General features: G+C 43.9%; 1 protein-coding gene across 1 annotated transcript in view; it reads right to left on the reverse strand.

The window, feature by feature from the left end:
- Positions 1–10,023, reverse strand: part of ZNFX1 (zinc finger NFX1-type containing 1) — a 58,308-nt gene extending 48,285 nt beyond the window's left edge. Inside the window, exon 1 of the mRNA XM_088481891.1 lies at positions 9,972–10,023. The gene's annotated coding sequence lies outside the window, so the exon portion shown is untranslated. The remainder of the gene's footprint in view (positions 1–9,971) is intronic.
- Between the last annotated feature and the right edge of the window lie 4,840 nt (positions 10,024–14,863).

Genomic DNA, 14,863 nt, shown 5'->3' on the forward strand with positions numbered 1-14,863 from the left:
TGCGATCACCAGGGCTGTAACTAGGGTGATGTGGCTGGTGTCACAGAGTGCACATGCCCTGTGGAACTGGCCGCGATAACGGACACTAGTTTTCTAGCGCCCACTGCATGTATAATAGTAGCGGTGTGCCCGGCTCCTTCTCTGCACTGGTAATAATACACATTTCAGTAGGTGGTCCATCCCCTCCCCCATCTCCTGTAGTCTTCAGGGACTGGGAGAGACGTCTCTCCCATCCATTCCCACAGTGCCCTGCGCCGAGGAGCCATTTCCTCCAGAGACTGTGCCCAGCACCCCCCCCCCTTCTCCCACAGTGACGAACTGTGGAGCCTTGTTATACAGGTAAGTGCTGCATTTAGGAAAGACCCCCAGGGGGAGGGGGGAATTTATACACTGGGGCATAATGTGTAAGTGCGAGGGAATTATTGCTGTGGGTATAAGTACTGTGGGCATAATGTGTAAAGGGCATTACAACTTTGGTCATAATGTGTATGGGGCATTACTTCTTTGTGGTCATAATGTGTAAGGGACACTACTGTGTGGTCATAATGTGTAAGGGGCATTACTATTGTGTGGCATAAGGGGCACTACTGCTGTGTAGCGTAACGTGTATAAGGGACACTACTACGTTGTGTAATGTGAATAAGGGGCACTACTGTGTTTCGTAATGTGAATTGGGGGTATTATAGTGTGGCCACCTTTCCCTACAAGACCACTGTGGCGCACACTATCCCTGTTTAGACTAAGGGCCTCATCCAGACCCACTCGCAAGCGGCTGTCCGCTCGCAAGTGGGTCGATGGTGTGCACTGCGCATGCGCATGACGGAGGGAGCTCCGTCGTGCGCATGCGCCAGACGCGACGAGCGAAGGACTTTCCTTCGCTCGTTGTGTTTGATCAAAGGGGGCGTGCTGTTGATGTTGATTGACAGCACGCCCCCTTTGGTGGGCGTGCCGGAGGCGTGCCTGCCAGACGGAGGCGTTCCCAAGGGAAAGCCTACCGTCAGAAGCCGGCCCCACTGACATCACTAGTGATGTCAGTGGGAGTGATTTTGGCTCTGATAGAGCCAAAATCTCTCCAGGGCTTGTGGTCGAAAACCCCGACCACAGGCTTCTGGTCGCATTGGCGATGGTCGCGATGGTCAAGACCATCGCGACCATCATCCTGCACGCTCGTATGTGCTGTGGGTGGTGACCCACAGCTATACGAGCGTCCAGCAGGACGCTCCATTTTTATGGAGGACGGCCCTCATTCAGAGCGAGCGCTCTGCTCAGAGCGTCCGGCTCTGAATGAGGGCCTAAATGCCTTTTTCTGGCACAGGTACCAAAATGTCTAGTTATGGCTCCGGCTATCGCAATAGCGATCCGTAATGAATCAGGCCCAGTATGCACTAACCTATTTCTGTCCAAGAACCCATTAATCAATCCCCCCACAAGTACCCATTAACCCATCTCTCCCCGATTCATTGTCAATCCACCCTCCCAGCACGATATAGCACATTAATTCATCCTATAAGCTCCCATATATCTCCCCTCATACAGCACCCATTAATACACTCACTAAGCAGGTGGGGCGGAGTTAATAGGTGCTAAGTTAGCACCTATTAACTCCGCCCCACCCACCACTCAATAACCCATTCATTGATCAATTTTCACAGCCCAGTGCCCATTAACACATTCACCCCCGCCCCCCCCGTACACACACATACATACACCAGATGCATATCTCCCTGGGGAAGGTAAAGTAACTATGGGTATGAGAATGTATTTAGTGTACACCACACACATATACATACACGCACGCACACACATTTACATACACACATATACTCTACATACATGCGGAGCTTGTAACTGACAGGCTCAGTAAGACCCAAGTGAAGAAAAGGACTGGAGTAGAGGGAAGAGGTGGCCACCACACTGCCTGCACGATGCACGGCTCTAAAGCCGCATATCCACTAGAGCAGTGATTTTCAACCTTTTTTCAACTCGAGGCACACTACGCAAGATTTTAAAATTGCCAAGGCACACCATCGGGCCTCCACAGGAATAAAACACACTACATTGGCCTCCACAGGAATAAAACACACTACATTGGCCTCCACAGGAATAAAACACACTATATTGGCCTCCACAGGAAAAAAAACGCCCATGCATTGGCCCCAAATAAATAATACACACATACATTGGCCACACAGGAAAAAATATAAACCACATAAAACCATTGGCTGGCCCCCAAAGAAAAAAAACACATTGCTCCCCCCAAAAAACAAATCACACTGGCTACCACGTCCCTCAGCCAAGCTGTTAGCAGTGGCTGGCTGGCCGCAGGCGGCTGGGAGGGAAGGGCTGGCTGGCTGTGGGCTGTTCATAGAGTAGGACTGGCTGGGGTATTGGCCATGAGCGGAAGAGTAGGGCTGGCTAAGTTTCTGTTGGGGTGGGCAGGCAGGCCAGGCAGGCAACGTGGCATGCGTGACCTGTGATGTCTGCCGCTGCTTGGTCCACAATATCGTCCAGTGGATATGTCGTCAACAACCAGCGATGCACGCTTCCGCTGGTCATTGACAACATCTATCATCACTCATACTTGCAGAGCAACCTGATACTTTATAACACTTCACTGTCACTCTTTTTTTCGTGTGATGCCCTGGGGAGGTCTTTGGCTGTGCTGTCTTTTGGGGTGCCCTGTGCCCTAGATGTTACCCCGAGTGCTAGGGACCTGCTCAACGAGGTGACCTGGACGCTGGTGGGCGTGATAGATTATATCAAATCAAATTTATTGTCACATCCACATAAAATGCATCAGTGAAAGTAAAATGCAAGATACTCACAATCAACAATTACAAAACACAATTTAAAATATTTAAATTAACTATAGCAGCAGGAAAAAAAATATTCCGCATCCTACTAATACGACATCTGAAACAACTAAAAAGCTTTCCAGAAGGCAAACGTGAGAACAAAGACTGACAAGGATGGCTATGGTCGGCAACCATCTTTTTTGCTTTAGAAGCACACCTTTTAATATAAATGTCTTCTAGCCTGGGTAAAGACTGACCGATCATTCTTTCAGCTGCCCTAATCACAATGATCTACGTTCCAAACATGTGGAGTTACCATACCAGACAGTGATCGAATAGGTTAAAAGGCTCTCAATTATACCACGGAAGAAATTTACCAGCAACGGCCTAGATAATCCTCCTCCTTTTAATTTCCTTAGGAAATACAGGTGTTGCTGAGCCCTTCCTACCACAGAAGAGACATGTGACGATCACGACAAGTCCTCCGAAAATTTGATACCAAGAAACTTAAAACCACCCACCCTCTCAACTTCAACACCATTCAAAAATAAGGGACGGGGAGCACTTTTCTTTGACCTCCTAAAATCAATCACTACCTCTTTAGTTTTTTTACTGTTTAACAACAACTTATTCTCCTCACGCCATCTAGTAAGTTGATCTACCTCCGCCCTATAACTATCCTCGTCTTCATTAGTAATCAAACCTACAATTGTAGTATCATCAGCGAATTTCACGATAAAATTAGATCCAGAACTGGAAACACAGTCTGAAGTATACAAGAAATAAAGGAAGGGACTAAGAACGCAACCTTGGGGTACTCCTGTGTTCACAACAATTGGAGATGAAAACAGATCCCCCAACCTAACCGACTGCGAACGGTCAGACAGAAAATCCAGCAACCAATTGCAGATAGACGCATCAAAACCGATTGCTAACAATTTTGCAATAAATAAAGATGGTACTACGGTGTTAAAAGCAGAACTGTAGTCTACGAACAACAGTCTAACATATGAATCCCTGTTCTCTAGATTATTATTATTATTATCCTTTATTTATATGGCGCCACAAGTGTTCCGCAGCGCCTTACAAAGTACATCAACAAATAATTTGGCAACTGACTTACAGTAAAAAATAGGACAAGGACATGGATAATATAAATTGATACATAAGTGACCTTAACACCTAGATAAGCAACCAAGTGTTAGGTGCCCTGGTGGGGGGTAAGAAGTAGATGAATGTAAAGTAAGTAGAAGCACAAGAGGGTATAGGCCCTGCTCGTAAGAGCTTACATTCTAAAGGGGAGGGGCAGACAAACAGGTGTGACACAGATGGGGTAAACGGAGGAGGGAGCATGTTGCAGCAAGTTAGGATGGGAGCTGGAAGGCTTTGATGAAGTAGTGGGTCTTGAGAGCCCGTTTGAAGGATTGCAAAGAGGAGGAGAGTCTGATAGGGAGAGGGAGAGAGTTCCAAAGGTCGGGAGCAGCACGGGCAAAATCTTGGAGGCGGGAGTGGGAGGAAGTAATCAGTTGGCATGAGAGGCGGCGTGCATTGGTTGAGCGAAGGGGGCGGCCAGGAGAGTGGAGGGAGATGAGGTCAGAGATGTAAATGGGAGAGGAATGGGTGAGGGCTTTGTAAGCAAGTGTGAGAACCTTGAATTGGGTTCTAAAAGGGAAGGGGAGACAGTGGAGGGCTTGTAGGAGAGGGGAGGCAGATGTAGAGCGTTTGGAGAGGAAGATGAGTCAAGCAGCAGCATTGAGGACAGACTGGAGAAGAGAGAGATGGGAGTTGGGGAGGCCAGATAGGAGAAGGTTACAGTAGTCCAATCTGGATATGACCAGTGAGTGTATGAGGGTTTTGGTGGCATCCTGGGTGAGAAAGGGTCTAATCTTGGAAATATTTTTGAGATGGAAGCGACAGGACTGTGAGAGGCTCTGGATATGTGGTTTGTAGGAGAGGGAGGAGTCCAGGATAACTCCAAGACAGCGCACTTTGTGGCTAGAAGATATAGTTGTGCCATCAATTGTTAAAGAAATAGTGTGAAGTGAGGTTATGTTGGAGGGTGGAAAAATGATCAGCTCAGTCATAGACATATTAAGTTTAAGAAATCGCTGGGACATCTAGGAAGATATAGCAGAGAGACAGTTGGAGATACGAGTGAGGAGAGAGGGGGAGAGGTCAGGGGAGGAAAGGTAGATCTGAGTATCATCAGCATAGAGAGGATAATGGAGGTCAAAAGAGCTGATGAGTTCACCTAGAGAGGACGTATAGAGGGAGAATAGTAGAGGTCCAAGAACGGAACCTTGGGGAACACTTACTGTAAGAGGCTGTGGTGGGGAAGAGGAGTCATGAGAAGATACCGAGAAAGACCGGTCTGAGAGGTATGAAGACAGCCAGGAGAGAGCAGTGTCACGTAAACCAAGGGAGTGAAGGATTTGCAGCAGGAGAGGGTGGTCAACAGTGTCGAAGGCAGCAGAGAGGTCAAGGAGAATAAGCAGGGAGTAATGGCCCTTGGATTTGGCAGCAAGGAGATCATTGCTGACTTTTGTGAGGGCAGTCTCAGTGGAGTGGAGAGAATGGAAGCCAGACTGAAAAGGATCAAGCAGAGAGTGGGAGGAAAGAAAGGTGGTGAGGCATTTGTAAACAACATGCTCATGGAGCTTGGAGGCAAAAGGGAGGAGAGAGATGGGACGGTAGTTGGAGAGAGTGTTGGGATCAAGGGTAGGTTTTTTAAGAATGGGGGAGACTATCGCATGTTTGAATGCAGAAGGGACAGTGCCAGATGAAAGGGAGAGATTGAGGAGATGGGCAAGATGGGAACAGGCACATGGAGAGAGGTAGCGGAGGAGACGTGAAGGGATAGGGTAAACGGCGCAGGTAAAAAGGGAGGAGGACTGCATGAGAGCCATGACTTCCTCTCCAGATACAGGGGAGCAGGCTGTCAGAGTCTGTGAAATAGATGGAGATGGGTGATCAGGGAAAGAAGGAGGTGTAGAGCAGGGGGACTGGTGGGATGTGATGTCCTGACATATGGAATCGATTTTGGATGTAAAGTAGGTAGCAAAGTCAATGGCAGTGAGTGAGGAGGGGAGGCGGGGAGGGGGTGGACAGAGGAGGGAGTTGAAGGTGGTGAAGAGACGCTGGGGATTTGAGGACTGGGAGGAAATGAGGTTCTTGAAATAGGACTGTTTAGATAGGGAAAGGGCAACACTGTAGGATGAGAGCATATTTGAAGTAGGGATGTGCAGGCTCGGTTCTACTCGGTTCCGTTCGGTTCTTTTTACCGGATCTTATTGGGTTTCAGCTGTCACGAGTTTTGGATAGCCAATAAGATTCGGTAAAAAGAACCGAATGGAACCGAGTAGAACCGAGCCTGCACATCCCTAATTTGAAGTGGAGAAAATCTGCCTTAGAGTGTGATTTTCTCCACTGTCGCTCAGCGGTTCTTGAACACTTTTGCAGATATCTGGTGCATTTGGAATGCCAGGGTTGTAGTGTGGATCTGCGAGGGTGAGTAGTGATTGCCGGTGCAACAGAGTCCAGAATAGAAGTAAGGGAGGCATTGTATAGGGAAGCAGCATGTTCAGAGCAGGAGAGAAGAGAGGATAGGGGAGAGAAGCGAGTCAAGCAGGGAAGATAAAGAAACAGCATTGATAGCCTCAATGTTACGCTTAGTGATGGTGGCCTTCAGAGGTAGAGGAGGGGAGGGAGAGAGAGATAGGTTAAAAGAGAGAAGGTGATGATCAGAGAGGGGGAATGGGGAGTTGGAATAATTAGAAATAATACAGCGGTGAGTGAAGACTAAATCAAGTGAGTGCCCACTCACATGTGAGGGTGAGGAGGTCCATTGTGAGAGACCAAATGAAGATGTGAGGGTAAGGAGTTTGAAGGCAGAGGATTCTGTGGGGATATCAATTGAAGTCACCAAGGATAATGGAGGGGAGGTCAGAGGAGAGAAAGTGAGGGAGCCAGGAAGCAAAGTTGTCAAGGAACTTAGAGGGAGGGCCAGGGGGACGGTAAATGACAGCTACTCGCAGGTGTACTGGTTGGAAGAGGCATATAGCATGAACCTCAAATGTAGAGAATGTAAGGGATGGTTCAGAGGGTAGGAGTTGGTAGGAATAACCTGGGGATAGAAGGACCCCCACACCACCACCATGGCGACCCCCAGGGCGAGGTGTGTGAGAGAAGGTGAGGCCCCCAGAAGAGAGAGCTGCAAGGGAAGTGGTGTCAGAGGGTGAAATCCAGGTTTCAGAAATGGCGAGGAGATGCAAGTTTTGGAAATGAAAAGGTCATGGGTGGGAACCAGTTTATTACAGACTGATCTGGTATTCCAGAGGGCACAAGATAGAGGGACAGTGTTTATGGGAGAGATGTGAATGAGATTATCAGGGTTGCTGTGACGAGAAGGTGAGATTAATTTGGGTGATCAAGATGAATGTAGTGGAGAGATTGTGCGGCACCAGTGTTGGGAAGGGGACCTGGAGGTGGTGGGAAGGGAGGGAATTTAATGAGATGTGGGTGGAGGTGGGGTGGCATGGCAGAGAGAGGAGGCTTGGAGGAAGGATTAGCGGTGGGGTAGTAGGACCCAGGTGGGGTAGAAGAGAACAAATGTGGAGTAATGGGAGAGGAGAGGGAGGAAGGCAGACAGAGGAGGGGAGATAAAGGAAGGAGGAGGTGGAGGAGATAAGGGGGAAATTATAAAGGTGGAAGAAGGGGGCAAAGCAGTGGATCAGGTATACACTGAGTGGAGGAGGAATTGGATACAGATAGCAGAGTACATGGCACAGTAGCTTATGAAGAACCATAAGGGCAGCATCTTCAGTAGATCTATTAGATCTGTATGCAAATTGATAATTATCAAAAGCATCTGGGATGCTACCCTTAAGGCGTACCAAAACCAAATGCTCAAAACACTTCATGATTAATGAAGGGCAATAGGGCGAAAATCATTTAAACCAGAAATGGACGTGGATTTAGGAACTGGAATAATAGTGGTGGTCTTAAAACAACCCGGGACAATACCTTGAGCAAGGGACAAATTAAAAATAATCGTGAGAATGCCAGATAATTGATCAGCGCACTCACGCAAAACTTTGCCGGGAATACAATCAGGACCAGCAGCCTTCCTAGAACTGGTTCCCCGCAAGCAAGACCTGACATCGGCCTCTTCCAAGATCCAAGAACCCCCTGGATCCCTTTTTAGTTTTTTAATCGGGATAGCACAGATATTATCTACCATATCAAACCTAGCATAAAACTTATTAAATGCGTCAGCCGAAGAGCCACCCACCTTAGGACCACCTGAATTCAAAGCTTTATAATCGGTTAGGTGTTTAATGCCCTGCCACAGGGACGTAGAATCACCAGATTCACTAAAATGACACTCTATCCTATCAGAGTAGGCCTTTTTAGCCAGTCCAATACCCTTCAAATCAGACTGGGCAGTGGAATATGCTAAACAATCCCCTGATTTAAAGGCGAGATCTCTATCTCGTAACAAGTAACATACATTGCCATTCATCCAAGGTTCAGATACAATAAAATCATAGCAGCTAACTGGTCCACATTTATATCAGAACCCATTCTATCTTCCTCTAAAAACAAATCCCACTCGGTACAATCCAAGCAGCCTTGTAGTTTCAGTAAGGCCCCCTCCGGCCAAACAGTAACATTCTTAATAACCGCACCAGATCGCCTAATCAGAGAAAGATACTTTGGCACTAAAAAAAAGGATACATGATCGGACAGCCCTATATGAGGGCACAAAGAAGTTTTATACGCATTCTTAACATTAGTGTGAATGTGGTCTAATATATTAGAACCACACTTTGGCAGCTCCACATTCTGAATTAATTTTGGAAAAACCACCTTCAAATTAGCCTGATTAAAATCACCGGCAATAATAAAAGCACAATCTGGATATAGAGACAAATGTTTTGAGAAATAATTAACCAAAATATCCAAAGCTAATGAGACATTAGCCTGAGGCGGGATGTATACTACTGCTAACAAGACTACAAAAAATTCCAGGGGGGAAATTAAAAGGACTACATTTAAGTATCATAAACTCTACATCAACTGTACACTGCGACTCAATCATAATAACAATTATGCACTATTTATCATGGACACCACCCCTCTTTTTTCCGGACTCCAAGGTCCTATCCGCCCGGAACAGAGTTCTTTCTGGTAGCTGGAAAGGATAATCCAAATCACTGTCGCTCAGCCAGGACTCAGTCAATATCATTAAGAGACTGATTACAATTCAGTCCAAGTCTAATCTCATCCATTTTATTGTGGAGAGATCTGACATTAGCCAAGAATAAACTAGGGAGAGAGGGATTGAAAGGATGAGACCTAAGTCTCACCTGAATGCCAGCTCTCTTACGCCTCTTACCCCATCTACGTCCAGATGGACAGTATGATGCTGCCGCTCTGAAGAGTAAAAATAAATAAAATCTTCTTCTTTAAAAAAATAAAAATAAAGTTATGGGGCTGCTTATGCAGCCCCACTGCCCACAGTGACCCGACTCGGGCCGGGCACCAACTAAAACTGAGGTGCCTGGGAGCGGGGTATAGAGGAGGATGGACCCAAGTGCATCCTGGGAGCAGCAAAGCTTTAACTGCGTGGTGCCTGTGGATCCAGATCCAGCTATACCCCAAGGTCAACCTTGTGGACCCCTAAGGACCCTGAAGTAGAAAAAGATGATATTATTTCCCAGACTCCTTTACCCACTCCAATCTCTTCCCATGTTATTGACCAAAAGGGACACATTAGAAATTGAAAAATTGATGAGAACATTTATATGGAAGGGGGGTATGGCCAGAATTGGCATGGTGCGACTTCAACAACATAAATCAAATGGGGGTATCAATTTGCCAAACATTACTTTGTATAGCCATGCTGCACATATTCGTTATCTAAGGGATTGGATTCACAACAAAAAACAATACGACACTAGCAGCCTTTCTAGATAAAATTAATATTATATCTTTTATACACCTACACGATGAGGAAATACCGGAATCGATTCAGATTAATCCCCTTCTGATGACTACCAGAAAACTATGGCATATTCTACAGCACAAACATGCATTAAATCCATATTTTTCCTTACACCTTTCATTTATATGCAACCCAAATATCCAAAATGGTGAGGCTGGATATCCCTTTACCTTATGGCACAGAAGTGGAACCACCTCCATCCGACGTTTCACCGATAGCACTTTAAGAAAACCGAAACATGAACACAAATAAGAGATAAATATCCAATGGTCAGTTCATCTCCTCTATCATCCTTTTAAATAAAACACTATATAGCTCAACTCTTCAGAAAATTAGCTCCGAATGATTATATTAATGACTTAGATAATCTACTCAATACGGAAAATCCCCAAAATAAAGCTATATCAAGACACTACTTGTTCCTACATAACTCTCTAGATTATAATACCCAACACACAGGTTTGGCACAATGGAAAGAATACTTTCCGTCCTTACCAATAGAGTACCTATTACATTCATTTGAACAATCGGTCAAGTTAATATCAGCAGCCTCTTACGCAGAACTCTTTCTGAATATATTACACAGGACCTATCTTACCCCTCATTGTAAACATGTAATGGGATTGTTAGAGAATTCCAAGTGTCTCCGTTGCAGAGCACAGGATGCAGAATTGATGCATTGTTTATGGAACTGTCCAATCATACGGGGTTTTTGGGTTATGGTGGGGAACTATGTAAATAAATATTTGGTGAATTGCCTGCCATTAACACCCGAATGGGCAATATTCGGCATTACACCTAAGGAAACCAAAGTACCAAGAGGGGTTAAAAAGCTACTGATTATTATTTCAGCGGTGGCTAAGAAATGTATATTTCAGGTGTGGTTGCAAACTACAGCACCTACATTTATGATGTTTCAAGGAAAGCTTTTCTATATTTTTCGTATGGAATGGCTGTAGGCCATGTTGCAGAAAGAGAGGTTCACTGAACTTTTTTTCTCCACTTGCGAAAGCTACATTGAAACCTTATCCCAACCATTAAAAGAACAATTAGACAAGTGTTTTAGAAACACGTATTTGTTTAAATGATCCTCCAATATTATTTTAAGGTATAAAATTATTTCATTGAGCGTTATGGGGAGAAAAAAAAAAGTGTCAAGAACCCGGGCTTATATTTATATCTATATCCAATACGATTTTGTTAGTATTGTCTATATATTTATTCATGTTTTATTAATTGTATTGCAGTGATGTATTGGCACGTATACTTTCTGATTCATTACTGGATCTGTTTTCAGATGTTGATTTTTCTGTATAAATACCAGAAATATGCCACTGTTTATATTAATATTATTTTGATACTTGTAACATTTGTATTTTTGTATACAATTATTCTGCTTCAATAAAGAAATATTAAAACAAAATGTGCAGACAACTAAAACAACAGCAATAGAAACTCAAAATGCTGTTACCTGGTAAGCCAGAAACAAACTGTCATAATGTTGAACCTGGAGAATATGTTATGATCCGTAATTTCTTACGCTCAGGTTGTTTAACAGACCATTGGGAAGGGCCTTACCAGGTGTTGATGACCAGTACCACATCTCTGAAAGTAGCAGAAAGAGATACTTGGGTCCATTCCACTCACTGCAGAAAAGTCAACCACCCGAGGAAGGTACAAGACGAAGTCGAGACTGACAACGTAGACCTGTCAATCGCGAACCTGTACCGGGAGGACTAGAGACTGCAGCGAGAACACCTGAGCCAGAGACGTGTACAGACTACTATCCCAGCAATGGAGTGGCGATTTGTTTTTCTTTATTGTCCCAGGGTTTTCCTCATTTTTTTTGTTTCAGGACTCCCTATTTCTGTGATGGAGGACAGATGACGGAGAGGGAGGCAGATAGTGATGTCGATAAAGTGAAGTCGGAGGAGGGATCGATAGTACAATCAGGGGAGCATATTGTCAAACTCAGTTCAGGGATTGTGAAGAGATCTGCTAGCTATGGAACTCGGAGGCAGTGTGAGGGGCTATTGTCTGAGGAATATTGTATCTGTGAGTACTGTGGGTCCTTAGTGGACAAGAAATGCATCCAACGATGCCAGTCCAAGAATAATCTGTATTTGGATGGGCATCCTTTAGAGGATTACCATTCCTTAGTGGGTAAGGTCTTAAACCAGACTGAGTGTTGGGTGTGCTCTCACGTGCCTCAGGGACAACATAATGTAGGATTAGTACCATTCCCATTAAATCTTTCTGAGGTCCTTGAATTACAGGGAGGGAGTACATAGACGGAAAGTATAATATATCTAGTTTAAAACTCTGCCAATACTTCATAGATCGATCTTTGTTGTGTCTAAACATCTCACACAGAGAGACTGGAGAATTGGGAAGCAGACTTATTGGATCAGACAATGGCTCACCACACCAGTAGTGACAGGAGACTCTAAAAGTCACCGATAACCAGGGATAGTGATGAACATCAGAGACGAGGACATATGAACAAACCAAGTGTGGTATCTATTGGAAAAGTTCCTATGGGTTATTGTCGAAACATTATTCAGGCTGAAATGTGTCTTGAGCAGATGGAGACAATAGGCATAGGGGGTAATATCATCCAGGATCATAGTGTACCTTATGTCCTCCCAGATAATATGTATTATGTTTGTGGAAGAAAGGCTTATTCCTGGTTATCCCCGAGTTTCAAGGGTTTGTGTTTTATAGGCAAATTGGTCCCAGAGGTGATGACCCTTACACATGACAAAATGATTGGTATCCATAGAACTACATCACCTCCATACATACACACGCAGTATGAACATCGTGACAAAAGAAATATGATCCCTGGTGATGAACATATAGCCACACAGTTAGTTAGTGAAACCACTGGCTTCCAGATTATGGTAGTATATCCAAGACCTGGCTAAATTAATAGACATCACCGAGATGTATAATGATACTTTCAGGTATGCGGGTAAGGAGCTACAGGCTTATAAAAAGGAGTTAGTACCACAGAGACTAGTGTTAAATTATCTCACATCTATTACTGGTGGATATTGTGTGACTTTGGCCACCCAATTTGGTGTCAAGTGTTGCACATACATCACCAATAATAGTGATGACCCCAAAGAGGTGATTGACAGGAGAATGGATGAAATCCTACAACTGAAATGGGAATTTCAGAAGAATCATAATTCTTCACTGTATGATACGAAGGAAGAGGTAGAGAAATGGTTCTCATGGTTGAACCCTGTAAAATGGTGGTCCGGTCTAGGAGAGTGGGTACAGGAAATGATTGCTAGTATAGGTAAGCTCCTTATTCTTATACTTGGTGTCATTTTAATAATTGGTTTGTGTCAGATGTGTTCCTACTGTGTTGAAGTGTGGAAAACGTCCCACCGAGGTAAACATTGATAATGAGACCATAATGGTGGTGAGAAGTACCGGTATCAAGATCAATAAAGAACTGCATTATAATCCTGAAATTGAAAGTACCATCAGGTAATAAAATGTGAATAGGTTTAGTGTTATATATAATTATACGTATTGTAAATGTTACATCAAACATCATAGATAATGTAGTCTCAATTTCCCCAAACTTCCTTTATAGGTTAGATGATACTATCCTCCCTTGTCTAAAAGCATGTGACTGGCTACTGCATGCTGATGCGAATTCAAACACAATTACATGCGAACGCACACACATATATGCACCCACACACACGCACTTATAAAATGGTTCCCACACATTATAGTTAATAACCAGAGTTACTAAAGGTATTGTTAGCTAAAAATTACGATGTAAGATGTATTTAAAAGAGATCTAAGGTTCGGGATACAGTGGACATGTCATGTTTGGTATCATACTAAATCCCTGTTTATTTGTAGACATCCGTTTCTATCGGCAAAGAGATCGCATCATGTGTACGCTAGTTATGGATGATAGGGAGTTATTGATTAGAATGCTATTTTCTGTATGTAGTGTTAGAACTAGTTCTTCGACGGGAAGATACACAATGAAACTGTTGGAGAACTGACCCCTACCTCTGATGACACCGTATGAACTGACCAAAGACCTGTACCATACCAGACTGAATTGAAGCCGGAACCAATGAAAACCTGCTAAACTTGTCTTCTTTGTTATCTATGTAACCTGAACTGTATATATGCCTGAGTTCTGGCTCCAGCATTCAGTCATCTCCTTTGTGTGACCGCAGACTTCAAGACTGAATGACTGTATGCTGGATTCAGGGCGCTTGCGTATGTATTGGCTGTACTTATTGTATATTTTATGCTTTTTACTCTAATAGTTAAACTTCAATCGTTTTTTTTTTTTACATAAAATCACTTTTTGTGCTTTAGAACCACACGATTCGATTGGAAAGCAATTATTTTTCATAGCGACTAGACGGCATTCATATACTTTAAAATAAATCTCAATAGTATGTTGGTAGAGCTACTTTATGACTTCTCAAAAATAGATGGCTATTGGGTATCGCTAATTTCTGTACCAAGGTCTCTCCCATTTTTTAGTAAAGTTTGTCAATGTAGAAAAGCGATTTTTAATCAATAGTGTATATATAGCGGATACTACATGGGTGGGAGAGGTTGAAAATAATACGAATTGCTCAGAGAGCAAAAGACAACAAGTCCCTTAAAAGAGGAGAAGCTGCCCTTGAAGTAAGCTCCGGTCGGATTTACTTAAGTATAGGAACAAAATTTAGTGAGTGTACCTTAGAGAAGTCTCTGGGGAGGAGCACTCCATTTTAAATGCGAGGGATGCCACTTAAAGGCAAAGGCCTGTTGCGTACCAGAAAGAACCAAAGTATTCACAGTAAGATTAATCGATACTGATTTAGAATTGATTTTTAAAAAAAGGAGAGTTCACCAAAAGTTTGAAATTCTTTCACGTTTGGGTGGGAGACCGTAGGGTTTTGACAATTGCTAACAGATAATCAGCGAAGAGGGCTAATTTATATTCAGTATCCCACCGGAGATATTTGGATTTGCCCTTATGGCCCACGCTAGAGCCTCCATGCATAGCACGAACACGGAGACAGCA

Source organism: Taudactylus pleione, unplaced genomic scaffold, assembly GCF_031769625.1.
Source record: "Taudactylus pleione unplaced genomic scaffold, aTauple2 ptg000279l, whole genome shotgun sequence".
NCBI classification, from domain to species: domain Eukaryota; kingdom Metazoa; phylum Chordata; class Amphibia; order Anura; family Myobatrachidae; genus Taudactylus; species Taudactylus pleione.